Consider the following 15,760-nt stretch of genomic DNA (forward strand, 5'->3'; position numbering starts at 1 on the left):
GCAAAGTTAACAAAATTTTCTAGTTTGGGGCGGGAGCAGGAAATGGCACTGATACATTCATCAATGTACCGGAAAAAGAGTTAGGGGAGGGGACCTGAGTAGGTCTGGAACAAGGAATGCTCAACATATCCCACAAAAAGACAGGCATAACTAGGACCCATGTGGGTACCCATAGCAACACCTTTTATTTGAAGGAAGTGAGTGGAGTTGAAGGACAAGTTGTTCAATGTGAGAACAAGTTCAGCCAGGCGGAGGAGGGTGGTGGTGGATGGGGACTGGTTGGGCCTCTGCTCAAGGAAGAAGCGGAGAGCCCTCAAACCATCCTGGTGGGGGATGGAGGTATAGAGAGATTGGACATCCATAGTGAAGAGGAGGCGGTTAGGGCATCAAAAGAGCTGAGAAGAGACTGGACCGGGGAGAAAAGATAGTCAAGATCAGAAAACATAAGTTCAGTGGGGCAGGAACAGGCTGAAACAATAGGTCTGCCAGAACAGTCCAGTTTGTAGATTTTAGAAAGGAGGTAGAAGCGGGCTGTCTGGAGTTGCGAGGTTGGAAGCTGTAGAGGGAAGATCTCCAGAGGAGATGAGGTCAGTGACAGTCCTGTAGACAGTAGCTTGATGTTCGGTGGTGGGGTCATGGTCCGGGGGAGGTAAGAAGAAGTGTCTGAGAGTTGGCACTCAGCCTCTGCAAGGTAGAGGTCAGTACGCCAGACAACAACAGCACCACCCATGTCAGCAGGTTTGATCACAATGTCAGGGTTAGACCTGAGAGAATGCAGCAAGTTCAAAGAGAGACAGGTTAGAGTGAGTGAGGGGAGCAGAGAAATTGAGATGGCTGATGCTCTTGCCGACAGTTCTCAATGAATCTAGTATATAGATCTAGTGTAGCCTGCTCTCTGGTTGGCTCCAGAACGTACTGTTCTAAAAAACTATCACAAAAACATTCTATGAACTCCTCATCTAGGCAACCTTTGCCCATCTTATTTTTCCAGTCTATATGTAGACTAAAATCCCCCACGATTATCGCTGTACCTTTCTGACAAGTTCCCATTATTTATTCCTTTATACCCCATCCTACCGTGTGGTTACTGTTAGGTGGCCTCTACGCCACTCCCACAAGTGACTTCTACCCTTTATCATTTTTCATCTCTACCCAAACCGCTTCTACATCCTGGTTTCCTGGATTTAGGTCATCCCTCTCTATTGTGCTAATACTATCATTAATTAACAGAGCCACCCCTCCACCTTTTCCTAGCTTCCTGTCCTTCCTAAATGCCATGTACCCTTCCATATTCAGCTCCCAATCTATTGTCATCCTGCAGCATGTCTCTGAAATGGCTATCAGATCGTACTTAATTATTTCTATTTGCGCTATCAGTTCATCTGTTTTGGATGGCAGGTTCCCTTTCCTGTAGGACATTAATGGACCAGGTGGGTTTAACACTGATCCAACAGCTCAATTTTATTTTTTTCTGGTGCCAACTCACATATCACCAGATTCATTGAATTTCGTTTCACAGCTTGACCTGGTAGGAGTTGAACTCACTGGGTTGCTGGTTTCGCCCATAACGACTGGGCAACTGTTCCTCCTCAGTCACACGGAAAATCCAAACCTAGCTTGCTTTACATTATCGACAGCTCATGAATAGATAGCAAGCTGGGGTGGTCTGAAGGGAATTCTAGAGGGAGGGACTGTAGCGACGGAAGGAACAGGGAATAAGGCATAATCCAGGAGGAGGAGGAACCTTTCTAGAGAATACAATCTTGCTAACTGGAATTAACTTCCTTTTTGCCCAATGTACAGGAGATAGGGACCATGCAGTACCGGGCGGGAGTGAATCGTTCCCTTGTAACCATATGGACCATATTTTAACATTTGGATTGAGTTGCAGTTTCGGAAACATCATCCTAACCGTATGACGTTGCTAACACTCATTCTACTCTGCAGAAACCTCCTGGAGAAGCGAAGCCGAGGCTACGGAACAGTGTGGGTGCGGCTGTGGCGTAGGGGCAAGGGTTCTGAGTGTGACTCAGTCTGGACTGTTCCTCACACACGAACACACTGAAAGGTCACTGGTGATTCATCATCTCGATCACTGTTGATACCAACACTCAGTAATCTCCCAAACACAGAGCCACGGTGTAAGGTGAACTACCTGTGTGTGTGTGCACAGTTTAGACCTGTGCAGTCCCATGACTTCAAAAAAATGGTATTGCACTGAACGCCGGGCCGTGTGACCGTGTTGACTCCCTCTTCATTTTTCAGTGTCAGTCTCTGGGAGCCACTTCTTGTCACGCATGGTGCCCGTGTCCTTGTTTAGTAAAGAATCGTGCCCGGTCTAAATGCTGTTATCAAGGCCAGTGAGAGTGTCAGGACCAGGTGTCAGGACCAGCAAGTGTGTCAGGACCAGTGAGTGTGTCAGGGCCTGAGTATCAGGACCAATGAGAGTGACAGGACCAGTGAGGGTGTCAGGACCAATGAAAGTGTCAGGGACAGATTATCAGGACCGGTGGGTGTGTCAGGACCAGTGTGAGTGTCAGGACCAGAGATTGTGTCAGGACCAGTGAGTGTGTCAGGGCCAGTGAGAGTGTCAGGGACACTGAATGTGTCAGGGCCAGTGAATGTGTCAGGACCAGTGAGCGTGACAGTATAGTGAGAGTGACAGGACCAGTGAGGGTGTCAGGACCAGTGAGAGTGTCAGGACCAGTGAGTGTGACAGGATAGTGAGAGTGACAGGACCAGTGAGTGTGTCAGGACCAGTGAGTGTTAAGACCAGTGAGAGTGTGAAGACCAGTGAGTGTCAGGACCAGTGAGTGTGTCAGGATAGTGAGAGTGACAGGACCAGTGAGTGTGTCAGGACCAGTGAGTGTTAAAACCAGTGAGAGTGTGAAGACCAGTGAGTGTCAGGACCAATGAGTGTGTCAGGACCAGTGAGAGTGATAGGACCAGTGAGAGTGTCACGACCAGTGAATGTGACAGGACCAGTAAGAGTGTCAGGACCAGTGAGTGTGTCATGACCAGTGAGTGTGTCAGGATAGTGAGAGTGACAGGACCAGTGAGAGTGTCAGGACCAGTGAGTGTGTCATGACCAGTGAGTGTGTCAGGATAGTGAGAATGACAGGACCAGTGAGCGTGTCATGACCAGTGAGTGTGTCAGGACCAGTGAGTGTGTCAGGATAGTGAGAGTGTGAGGATCAGTGAGAGTGTCAGGACCAGTGAGTGTGACAGGATAGTGAGAGTGATAGGACCAGTGAGAGTGTCACGACCAGTGAGTGTGACAGGATAGTGAGAATGACAGGACCAGTGAGAGTGTCAGGACCAGTGAGTGTGTCATGACCAGTGAGTGTGTCAGGATAGTGAGAGTGACAGGACCAGTGAGAGTGTCATGACCAGTGAGTGTGTCAGGTCCAGTGAGTGTGTCAGGATAGTGAGAGTGACAGGACCAGTGAATGCGTCAGGATAGTGAGAGTGTGAGGACCAGTGAGAGTGTCAGGACCAGTGAGTGTGTCAGGACCAGTGAGTGTATTTTTTAATTCATTCATGGGATGTGGGCATCATTGGCCAGGCCAGCATTTATTGCCCATCCTTAATTGCCCTTGAGAAGGTGGTGGTGAGCTGCCTTCTTGAACCGCTGCAGTCCATTTGGGGTAGGTATACCCACAGTGCTGTTAGGAAGGGAGTTCCAGGATTTTGACCCAGCGACAGTGAAGGAACGGCGATATAGTTCCAAGTCAGAATGGTGTGTGACTTGGAGGGGAACTTGCAGGTGGTGGTGTTCCCATGTATTTGCTGCCCTTGTCCTTCTAGTTGGTAGAGGTTGCGAGTTTGGAAGGTGCTGTCTAAGGAGCCTTAGTGCATTGCTGCAGTGCATCTTGTAGGTGATACACACTGTGGTCGGTGGTGGAGGGAGTGAATGTTTGTAGATGGGGTGCCAATCAAGCGGGCTGTTTTGTCCTGGATGGTGTTGAGCCTCTTGAGTGTTGTTGGAGCTGCACCCATTCGGGCAAGTAGAGAGTATTCCATCACACTCCTGACTTGTGCCTTGTAGGTTGTGGACAGGCTTTGGGAAGTCAGGAGGTGAGTTACTCGCCTCAGGATTCCTAGCCTCTGATCTGCTCTTGTAGCCACGGTATTTATATGGCTACTCCAGTTCAGTTTCTGGTCAATGGTAGCCCCTAGGATGTTGATCGTGGGGGATTCAGCGATGGTAATGCTGTTGAATGTCAAGGGGAGATGGTTAGATTCTCTCTTGTTGGAGATGGTCATTGCCTGGCACTTGTGTGGCGCGAATGTTACTTGCCACTTATCAGCCCAAGCCTGGATATTGTCCAGGTCTTGCTGCATTTCTACACGGACTGCTTCAGTATCTGAGGAGTCACGAATGGTGCTGAACATTGTGCAATCATCAGCGAACATCCCCACTTCTGACCTTATGATTGAAGGAAGGTCATTGATGAAGTAGCTGAAGATGGTTGGGCCCAGGACACTACCCTGAGGAACTCCTGCAGTGATGTCCTGGAGCTCAGATGATTGACCTCCAACAACCACAACTATCTTCCTTTGCGCTTGGTATGACTCCAGCCAGCGGAGGGTTTTCCCCCTGATTCCCATTGACCTCAGTTTTACTAGGGCTCCTTGATGCCATACTCGGTCAAATGCTGCTTTGATGTCAAGGGCAGTCACTCTCACCTCACCTCTTGAGTTCAGCTCTTTTGTCCATGTTTGAATCAAGGCTGTAATGAGGTCAGGAGCTGAGTGGCCCTGGCGGAACCCAAACTGAGCGTCACTGAGTCGGTTATTGCTAAGCAAGTGCCACTTGATGGCACTGTTGATGACACCTTCCATCACTTACTGATGATTGAGAATAGGCTGATGGGGCGGTAATTGGCCGGGTTGGACTTGTCCTGCTTTTTGTGTACAGGACATACCTGGGCAATTTTCCACATTGCAGGGTAGATGCCAGTGTTGTAGCTGTACTGAAACAGCTTGGCTAGGGGCGCGGCAAGTTCTGGAGCACAGGTCTTCAGTACTATTGCCGGAATATTGTCAGGGCCCATAGCTTTTGCAGTATCCAGTGCCTTCAGTCGTTTCTTGATATCACGCGGAGTGAATCAAATTGGCTGAAGTCTGGCATCTGTGATGCTGGGGGCTTCAGGGGGAGGCCGAGATGGATCAACAACTCGGCAATTCTGGCTGAAGATTGTTGCAAATACTTCAGCCTTATCTTTCGCACTGATGTGCTGGGCTCCCCCATCATTGAGGATGGGGATAAAAACAAGAAATGCTGTAACCACTCAGCAGGTCTGGCAGCATCTGTGGAAAGAGAAGCAGAGTTAACGTTTCGGGTCAGTGACCCTTCATCGGAACTGACAAATATTAGAAAAGTCACAGGTTATAAGCAAGTGAGGTGGGGGTGGGGCAAGAGTTAACAAAGGAGGTCTAGATTGGACCAGGCCGCATAGTTGACCAAAAGGTCACGGAGCAAAGGCAAACAATATGTTAATGGTGTGTTGAAAGACAAAGCATTAGTACAAATTAGGTGTTAATACACTGAATATTGAATAGCAGCAAGTGCAAACCTGAAAAAAACAGTGAGTAAGCAAACTGAACAAACTAAGATGAAATGAAATAAATGCAAAAAAAATTATAAAAAATGTAAAAAAGAATGTAAAAAGAAAGAAAAAAAAAATCACTAAAAATGAAAGTAAAATGGGGGGCTGTCATGCTCTGAAATTATTGAACTCAATGTTCAGTCCGGCAGGCACACTACAGCCTGCTTTGTCTTTCAACACACCATTAACATATTGTTTGCCTTTGCTCCGTGACCTTTTGGTCAGCTATGCGGCCTGGTCCAATCTAGACCTCCTTTGTTACCTCTTGCCCCACCCCCACCTCACTTGCTTATAACCTGTGACTTTTCTAATATTTGTCACTTCCGATGAAGGGTCACTGACCCGAAACGTTAACTCTGCTTCTCTTTCCACAGATGCTGCCAGACCTGCTGAGTGGTTCCAGCATTTCTTGTTTTTATTTCAGATTTCCAGCATCTGCAGTATTTTGCTTTTATTGAGGATGGGGATATTTGTGGAGCCACCTCCTCCAGTTAGTTGTTTAATTGTCCACCACCATTCACGGCTGGATGTGGCAGGACTGCAGAGCTTCGATCTGATCCGTTGGTTATGGGATCGCTTAGCTCTGTCTATCGCATGCTGCTTACACAGTTTGGCACGCAGATAGTCCTGTGTTGTAGCTTCACCAGGTTGACACCTCATTTTGAGGTATGCCTGGTGCTGCTCCTGGCCTGCCCTCCTGCACTCTTCATTGAACCAGGGTTGGTCTCCTGGCTTGATGGTAATGGTAGAGTGGGGGATATGCCAGGCCATGAGGTTACAGATTGTGTGTTAGGATAGTAAGAGTGACAGGACCAGTGAGTGTGGCATGACCAGTGAGTGTGTCAGGATAGTGAGAGTGACAGGACTAGTGAAAGTGACAGGACCAGTGAGAGTGTGAAGACCAGTGAGTGTGTCAGGATAGTGAGAGTGACAGGACCAGTGAGAGTGTGAAGACTAGTGAGTGATAGGACCAGCAAGTATGTCAGTACTGTGAATTTTTTTTTATTCGTATCCTAGGTTGTGGGTATCGCTGGCAAGGCCAGCATTTGTTGCCCATCCCTAATTGCTCTCGAGAAGGTGGTGGTGAGCTGCCTTCTTGAACTGCTGCAGTCCTTAGGCTGTAGATACACCAACAGTGCTGTTACAGAGGGGGTTCCAGGATTTTGATCCAGTGACAGAGAAGGAACGGCGATATATTTTCAAGTCAGGATGGTGTGTGACTTGGAGGGGAACTTGCTGGTGATGGTGTTCCCATGCATCTGCAGCCCTTGTCCTTCTAGGTGGTAGAGGTCACCGGTTTGGAAGGTGCTGTCGAAGGAGGCATGGTGAGTTGCTGCAGTGCATCTCATAGATGGTACACACTGCTGCCACTGTGTGTCGGTGGTGGAGGGAATGAATATTGAAGGTGGTGGATGGGGTGCCAATCAAGCGGGCTGCTTTGTCCTGGATGGGGTTGAGCATCCTGAGTGTTGTTGAAGCCGCAGTCTTTGAGGCAGGTGGAGAGTATTCCATCAAATTCCTGAAATGTGCCTTGTAGGTGGTGGACAGATCTTTGGGTGTCAGGAGGTGAGTTACTCTCCTCAGAATTCCCAGCCTCTGATCTGCTCTTGTCGCCACAGTATTTATGTTGCTGCTCCAGTTCAGTTTCTGATCAATGGTAACCCCCAAATGTGCTGTGTCCCAGTAGGGCTCAGGCACCCAGAGGACACAGGCCACAGCCATTTAATGTACCAGAGCAAGAAAGGGAGCAGCCTGTCTCCGCATCAACTCCAGGCACAGGGAGAGTACCCTGTAGAAGTGATGGTAAGCGAGCATGTAAATGCATGGACCGGCACTTGGGGTTTCACTGGATGATAATAATTTGTTAACTGCAGAAGCCTTTAATGTTCAATGTATGATGACTCGTGTTCTTATTTTTATGCAGCAGTTGGCAGTGACCAGATGTGGAATCAAATTGATGGGTGGTATGTAAACGTAAAGGCCTCATGAGCGCCTTTGTTGACAGAAGGCCTTGGCAGTGCTGACGGGTACAGAGAGATGCTAATTGTCTCTGATGAAAGGTCAGCAAGGCCACCCCTGGGAGAGAACTTCCTGGTTCAGTGGCCCCTTGTGCTTGTCCTCATGTGAAGCATCTGCTGATCAGAGTCACAAATATCGCTGTCACACATGTCACTGTTCTGTAAGCTAGCCTCTGCAGCATCATTTTTATTGTCTGGCATCTGTTGAAGGACCTCATGCTCATCCTCCTCCTCTGAGGATGAGGTTCATTCAGTTTCTTCCTCTGGCTCTCGCGCTACTCCCCTCTGAAACGCCAGGTTGTGCATTGCACAGCGGACAACTGATGCAGGATACCCAGGAGGAAGCCTATTGCCAGGCTGCCCCAGACCTATCGAGGCATCTAAACCTCATCTTCAAAAGGCCAATGGCCTGCTCAATGGTGGCCCTTGCAGTCATAAGGCAGCGATTGTATGTATCCTCTGCCTGTGTGTTGGGATTGCATACAGAGGTCAGAAGCCATAACCTCATTGGAAATCCCTTTTACCCCAGGATCCAGCCATGAAGGCATTCAGGTGGCCGGAAGAGATGAGGCAGTTGAAACTTTCTAAGGATGTAGGAGTCGTGGAAAACCTCGAGCACACCTGCATGATCCAATTACGGTGGTCGCAGACAACTTGAACATTGAGGGAGTTGAACCCCTTCCTGTTCACAGGCACCTGGCTGTTCTGAGGCAGTCTTGATGGCCACATGAGTACAGTCAATGACCCTCTGTACAGCCATGGTCCTGAAGCCAACTGCCCTCTCAGCCTGACTGGTCTGATCAGTTGTGAACTTGATATATTGGCCAGCCTGACAGTTTATGCCATCCATGACCTCCTTTATGCAGACATGGGCTGCTGACTGAGAGATGCCACATAGATCTCCAGATGATCCCTGGATGAGCCACAGGTAAAAAAGTTGAGGGCCAAATTCACCATTAAGGTTACAGGGATTGGGTGTCCACAACTTCCCATTGGCATCAACTCCTGCTCCAACATACCACACAGCTCTGGCACCACCTCCCTAGAGAGACACAGTCTTTGTTGACATTGGTGTTCAGACATCTCCATAAAGCTGAGCGTCTGACGATACACCCTTTGAGTTGGGTAGCGCCTTCTTTGACCATGAGGCTGCTCTCTTGTCCCCATGCGCCCTCCTTGACCACATCCAATGGCTTCCCCAAGCTGCTGGAGCTCTCCTGGTCACTGCACAGTAGCTCCAAGCGGCTGCATTCTCATATCTGTGCCACTCTCCTCCTGACTGGAGGAGTCAAAGTCTGAAAGCATTAATCCCATAGGTAGATGAAGCCGCCACTGCGAAAACCCTCTCAAGAACCTTGACCCGCCTCCAGTGACTGCTGTGGACCTGGGAGACGCCTCTCCACGAGCAGTACTTCACTTTGGCCCCACCCTCTGCAGTGCCTCCAAACTTGATAGTCACTTCTTGAAGACACAGCCTGTAGACAGCTTCACAGAATGGATGCCAATTCCTTCTACAACTCAGCTGCAGCTGAGATCTCACCTCATTTGGGTAGGTGAGGCTCTGAGCCTCTGTGCATCCTGTGCACCATTAGGAAAAGTCAGAAAAAGGTAGGAAAATGTATTTTTATTTGTACTTGGGATGTGAGCATTGCTGACAAGGCCAACATTTATTGCCCATCCCCATTTGCCCTTGAGCAAGTGGTGTTGAATAGCCTTCTTGAACCGCTACAGTTCAAGTGCTGTAGGTACACCCACAGTGCTGTTAGGAAGAGAGTTCCAGCATTTTGACTCAACAACACTGAAAGAACAGTTATATAGTTCCAAATCAGGATGGTGTGTGGTTTGGAGGGGAACTTGCAGGGTGTGGTGTTCCCATGCATCTACTGTCCTTGTCCATCTAGTTGGTAGAGGTTGCAGGTTTGGAAGATGCTGTCAAAGGAACTTTGGCAAGTTGCTGCAGCGTATTTTGTAGATGGTACACACTGCTGCCACTGTGCGTCGGTGGTGGAGGGAGTGAATGTTTAAGGTGGTGGATGGGGTGCCCACCAAGCAGGCTGCTTTGTCCTGGATGCTGTCAAGCCTCTTGAGTGTTGTTGGAGCTGCACTCATCCAGGCAAGTGGAGAGTATTCCATCACACTCCTGACTTGTGCCTTGTTGATGGTAGACAGGCTTTGGGGAGTCAGAAGGTGAGTTACCTGCCGCAGATTTCCCCACCTTTGACCAGCTCTTATAGCTATAGTGTTTATATGGCTGGTCCAGTTATGTTTCTAGTCAATGGTAACCCCCAAGATGTTGATGGGGGATTCAGTGAAGGTAATGACATTTGAATGTCAGGGGGAGATGGTTAGATTCTCTCTTGTTGTAGATGGTCATTGCCTGGCACTTGTGTGGAGTGAATATTACTTGCCACTTATCAGCCCAAGCCTGAATGTTGTCCAGGTCTTGCTGCATTTGGGCATGGACTGCTTGAGGAGTTGCAAATGGTGCTGAACATTGTGCAATCATCAGAGAACATCCCCACTTCTGACCTTATAATGGAAAGAAGGTCATTGATGAAGCAGCTGAAGATGGTTGGGCCTAGGACACTATCCTGAGGAACTCCTGCAGTGATGTCCTGGGACTGAGATGATTGACCTCCAACAACCACAACCATCTTCCTTTGTGCTCCAATCAGTGGAGAGTTTTCCCCCAATTCCCATTAACTTCAATTTTTCCAGGAAAATACCTGGCAATTGGCTATTTAATGACCTTAATTACCTACCCGCCACTGCTGTGTCAAGCACCGATCTGTCCCGCTGCCCAAATGTGGTAAAATCGGTCGGTGATGGGAAGAATTTGGGGAGTCAGTCTGATGTGGAACCGTGCTATTTTATTACACACCCTGCTCAATTCCCACTGGTACCATAATGTCCAATGTTTCTTTCTGTGTGTGTTCATGCGTCCATGTGTGGGTGTCATGTTGAGTGGAGCTCCTGGGCAACAATTGCTATCTGGGGCAGATGACGTGAAACAGAGTCACATTCAGAGAAGTGGGAGAGAAATGATGGGGTCTTGAAGTTACTGAACCAATAAAACAGGTGCTGGGGAGGTTAACCAGATCCAAGTTTCCGTCAACTGTTCACAGCAGCTGAAGCGAAGCTCACTGATGCACCCAGGATTTTAAAATGTTTGGATGTGAAAAGAGGAAAAAAGAACAGTTTCGGTCTCTGAGTGTCCCTCAATGTCTCAACCAAAGCAGAAGTGAGAGGTTTTACTTCAAAGAAACAGAAGAAGAATTCCTTTTATTTCTCTATTTTCACATGATGTGTTTTAGTCCACATAAATACTATAATAACACTGGTGGTCATTCTGACTGAGGAATCCTTACAAGTGTACAAGATCTGGAGACATGACTCCTTCAGACAGAAGCATGTCGTATGTACTCCTAACTGTGTGAGCAGGGTGTGCTGGTAAGTAGTGTGAGCTATCCCGAGTGCTAAACATGCTGCATGGTCTTGGGTAACATCGTTCTCGGGCGGGTCCATCTCATAGAGCAGAACAACACCAATGGCTCCATTGCACCTTCGGGTAGCATGAGTTAGGGACCGAGCCACACACAACACCGACGGCCAGCTCAGCTCCTGGACTGGCAAAGAGGACAGCGGAATCATCCCTTAGATAAATAAATCAGGAACCAGCGATTGGGGATACCGCCATGGCTTGGATTTTGAAAACTGGTGGGTTATATTTGGGAGGCTGGGGGTGAGGGTCAGACGCTCGATTTTGTGTTTCAGTCAGACAGTTTGATGAGATCAGGTTGTTTGCAATTCTAAATTTCCCTCTTAATTTGTGAGCTAATAGGCAACGATTCTCAAAATGCAGACAGTGTAAATTGAGAGGGCGGAGAGAGTGGACATTTGAAGCTACAGAATGGCGTGGAACTATGGCCTCAGTAGGACCAATAAAATATTGACAAGGGTCTGACGGAGCCTTTTGAGGTTGGAGTGAGAGAATATTTTTAGCACCCATCTGCAGTGAAATTTCCCTTACCCACCACAACATGGTCATAATATTAGCAGTTTTTCTAGATCATGAATCAGTTGATTAAATTTTACTTCAGCGAACCAGAAAGGGCCAAGTTTGGTTGTGGTAAAGGGTAAGAGTAACTTCACTTTGCCTTGGCAACAAGGAATCGAAGACTAAGTGAATGTGCTTAAGGGCTTCCGCCACCTCGCAAACCTGGTCTGAAACTGATTGCAAGCTTTTCAAAAACAAAAAAACTAATTCTGCAGCTAAACGTGAATTAATACATTTAACAACAGTAATGAAGAGCGGCTGGTACAGCTTGAGATTAGACTCTTGACTAATTATCATTGATCTGTCTGATGTAGTTTGACGGTTATGGGTTACAAGATGGTGTTTTCATTAAAAACGGGCAGTCATTCCACTAAAACAGGAGTGACATTTTATTCAGTTGCATGATTAGGGAATTGGAGTGGTTCTGTGTGACTGGATTGGCTGTTTTCTGAGTTTACTATGAGCGTCTCCCCTTTAATAACTGGAGTTAATATAAACACAGTATATTAAGGCTTAAAGTTACCCCTGTGACTCTCTGGGTAAATGCACTGCCCAGTGTGGTACTGAGCCAAACAGACCAGGAAGAATTTTTAAATATATTTGTTCTCTGGTTGTGAGTGATGTTGGTGAGGCTGGATTTACTGGCCATCACTAGTTGTATTGAAAAGGTGGTGATGGGCCATCTCCTTGAAGCGCTGCTGTCTTTGTGGTGAAGGTATTTCCAAGAAGGTATTAGGTGAGTAATTTCAGATATTGACCCAGTGATGAGGAAGGAACAGTGATACATGTCAGAGTCTGGATAGTTTGTGACTTAGAGTGGAACTAGTAGGTGTTGGTGTTCCCAAGCACCTGCTGCCCTAGTCCTTCTTAGTGGTACAGGTCACAGGGAGGTAGGTTCTGGTGAAGTACATCCTGTAGATCATAAACACTGTGCCCACAGTGCACCAGTGGGGGACAGGGTGGAGATTGAGTCCAGTGGCAGGGGGCACCATCAAGCAAAATGCTCTGTTCTGGATGGTCCTTAAATGTTGTTGTTTCTTCAGATGAGTGAAGCCTATTCCATCACACTTCTGACTTGAACCTTGTAAATGATGGAGAGACTTCCAGGCATCATGAGGTGAGCTACTTGTTGCAGAGTACCAGCCTCTGGCCTGCTCTTGTAGCCACAGTGTTAACATGGCTGGTCCAGTTCAACTTTTGGTCAATAGTGACCACAAGATGTTGATGATGGGGTACTCGACAACACTGGTGCTGTTGAAGGTGAGGGCAAGGTGGCTGGGTTTTCTCTTGTTTGAGGTGATCATTACGCAGCCTTAATGTACTGGGCCACACAAACCAGGCAAACCGCCTGGTTTTACTATGCCTGAGCCAACTGATCTCAGCTAAGGAAACAGCATGAGTGCTGCAATTGGCCATAGTGTCTGGAGCTAGAGAGGGGGAACAACTCATCAAGGTTCTCCTAGATCACTAATTACCACTTCTAACTGACTGGAAACTGCCAATATGTGAATATCAGATGTAAATGCAGTGGGATCCACTGTGATGCCATTCATGACAGAAACATCTACTGACAGTCGCTGCCTATATGCAGGAGAGATGTTATGCAGTGAATTGAGGTCCAAGAGGGTGACTGTTGAGGAACGGTACCAGCCAGTATCTTTTGGTAATAAGAAGATGACAGAATGCTGCTGCCATTATCAGATGGCCCTGTCTGTTCCACTTACAGATAATACCAGTTTCTCATTTTGACAGTCTTCCCCCATCCTGCAATCCCCTTGATTACTGACTCTGATCGTGCCTTTCCATCTGACTTTTTAACCATAATTCTGAGACTTGTGTGGGCTTATTTTGTGTGTTACTGTGGTTTTGCAAAGCCGAGAGAATTCTCCAGCTATCGGTTCTGAACATCTTACATTTATTCAATGAGAAACTTGCAAAAAGCTGCACTCTGCGTGTCTCCGTGCAGAATTAGTGCAGCTGCATCTCAAAAGCCTGGCCAGCTGCACAGTGATGCACTGCACTGCAGAGCACTGATGGCAACCAATGCTATTCCTTCCTCCTCTTACTCATGGCTCTGACAGAACCATCCTTGGGATGTGAGCTAGCATTTATTGCCCATCTCTCGTTGCTCAATACAACTAGATCACTTCAGAGGGTAGTTAAGAGTCAACCACATTGGTGTAGGACTGGCGTCACTTATAGGCCTAAAGGACAGTACTGAACCAATGGATTTTTTAATGACAATCCTGCAGCTTCATAGTCCCTGAATTTAAATCATCAAACTGCCAGGGTAGGTTTGAACTTAAGTTCCCAGCAGTATTAGCCTAGTAGCATAATCACTACACCACCGCAGCCAACACACTTCCCTGTTGGATTCACTGGCCAGAGAACAGATGTAGGAATCCTGAATGCTCCCCACCTTTATTCTTTACCCCCTACCCCGCGCAGAGATAAAAAGCCAATTAAAGTTTCCTTATCATTCATCGCCATCTCGACTGAGAGGAAGTTTGGGACTTTCCTGGGCCGTGGGTGTGTCACATTGCAGAGTGTCTCCGCTCATGCGTGGAGATGCCACTATGTATGAAGGGGCCTTCAGAGAGATATGGATGTCATTCGATCCCGATTCACCGGGCAGCACTGAAGGGTGCTGGAGTGTGCTTTGACCTGGCCCTGAATCATTTTCTGCACTTTCATGTGGTTTTTTTTTTACTGTAAACGTCACTGAAGTATGCAAGGGCCGGAATCATCTTTCACTGCTCAGTGCAACGGCGATTGTGTTGCTTCTTGTTTTCATCCCTGCTGCAGCTGTTCTGCTTTAACTCAGCACCACACTGCCACTGCACAAAAACAAAGAATCTATACATCTTCACAGCACAATTTAAAGGCTTCCTCGTGGGGGAGGGGGTGATTTCACCTGATCACTGTGTGTTAGCGGCTTCACAAAGAATGCGGACTTCTGGTGCTAATTCTCTGAGTATGTGCTGAGGTTCCTCACCGGGAGCATTAATGTTTCCCTGCCGTGGTGTCCCGGACAGCACGCCCCCCCCCCCCCCCCCGCCCAAAAAAAGGTTAACTGGTCCATAATAATATAATAAAAGCAAAATACTGCGGATGCTGGAAATCTGAAATAAAAACAGAAAGTGCTGGAAAAACTCAGCAGGTCTGGCAGCCTCTGTGGAGAGAGAAGCAGGGTTAACGTTTCAGGTCAGTGACCCTTCTTCAGAACGGATCAGTCCCTTCACTGCTGTTTGTGGGATCGTGCCGCGCGCAGATTGGCTGCTGCATCAGTCCGCATAACGAGCACACTTCAGTGGTTCAACCTGGGTGAAGCTCTCTAAAGGTGTTTCTGAAAGATGTGATAAGGTGCTAGATAAACACTAATCAAATCTTGTACATTTGGTAATGGCATGGATACATCACTGCCAGATCTCCCCCTCCCCCACTCCTAGGGACATCTTCCTTTGTGTACAGAGTTACTGAGGAATTATTGTAGCCACTAGAAGACGATACATGACAATTAAAAGAATGTTTCATTAAATGTTGCATCCTTCAAATAAAGTCCCCCCAGCCCAGTGCCTTGGAGACTGTGATGGTGACATGAGCTGGCCTGTCCTTCTACATTTCTCATTTCTTTCAATCTTATAAACCACATCCTGACCTTTTATCAATCTATGACAGAGGTGACGTCAATGATCTACAAGATTTATCTGAATGTTCCGTGTATTCACCGTCGTGTCGAGCGTGCCATCTGAGGGAGGGGTTTCAGCGCTTTCCCTTCTTCTACTTCTGGTATCTGACCAGCCCCCTTCCCTCCCCTCCCCTCTCCGCTCAGGAGATTATGGCCACTCAACAACATCAACACACAACTGCTATTTCTATCGAGTCACACAGATGTCTTTGGGATTACAAACTGCCACTAACAAGCGGACTCGACGAGTGAGGTGCCATTTTCTGTCGTATTGGGCATTAAAGACAGACTCTGAAGCTGGTAAGTGTGATGTGAGGTGAACTGAATGGTGGTGATATTGGGGAGGGGGGGGGGGGGGGGGGGTGGTGGAGGAGGAACTGAACCC

The 15,760-nt window shown here is 47.7% G+C and overlaps 1 protein-coding gene across 6 annotated transcripts in view; it reads left to right on the plus strand.

Moving 5' to 3' along the window:
* Positions 1 to 15,395: 15,395 nt before the first annotated feature.
* The window catches only part of LOC137383351 (interleukin-21 receptor-like), a 136,096-nt gene continuing 135,731 nt past the window's right edge, over positions 15,396 to 15,760 (plus strand). For 5 of the 6 annotated variants that reach the window (XM_068056068.1, XM_068056067.1, XM_068056070.1 and 2 more), the window contains exon 1: positions 15,396 to 15,675. The gene's annotated coding sequence lies outside the window, so the exon portion shown is untranslated. The remainder of the gene's footprint in view (positions 15,676 to 15,760) is intronic. The other variant, XM_068056066.1, reaches the window with a different exon arrangement.

The sequence above is a fragment of the Heterodontus francisci genome, chromosome 24 (assembly GCF_036365525.1).
Source record: "Heterodontus francisci isolate sHetFra1 chromosome 24, sHetFra1.hap1, whole genome shotgun sequence".
Classification (NCBI taxonomy): domain Eukaryota; kingdom Metazoa; phylum Chordata; class Chondrichthyes; order Heterodontiformes; family Heterodontidae; genus Heterodontus; species Heterodontus francisci.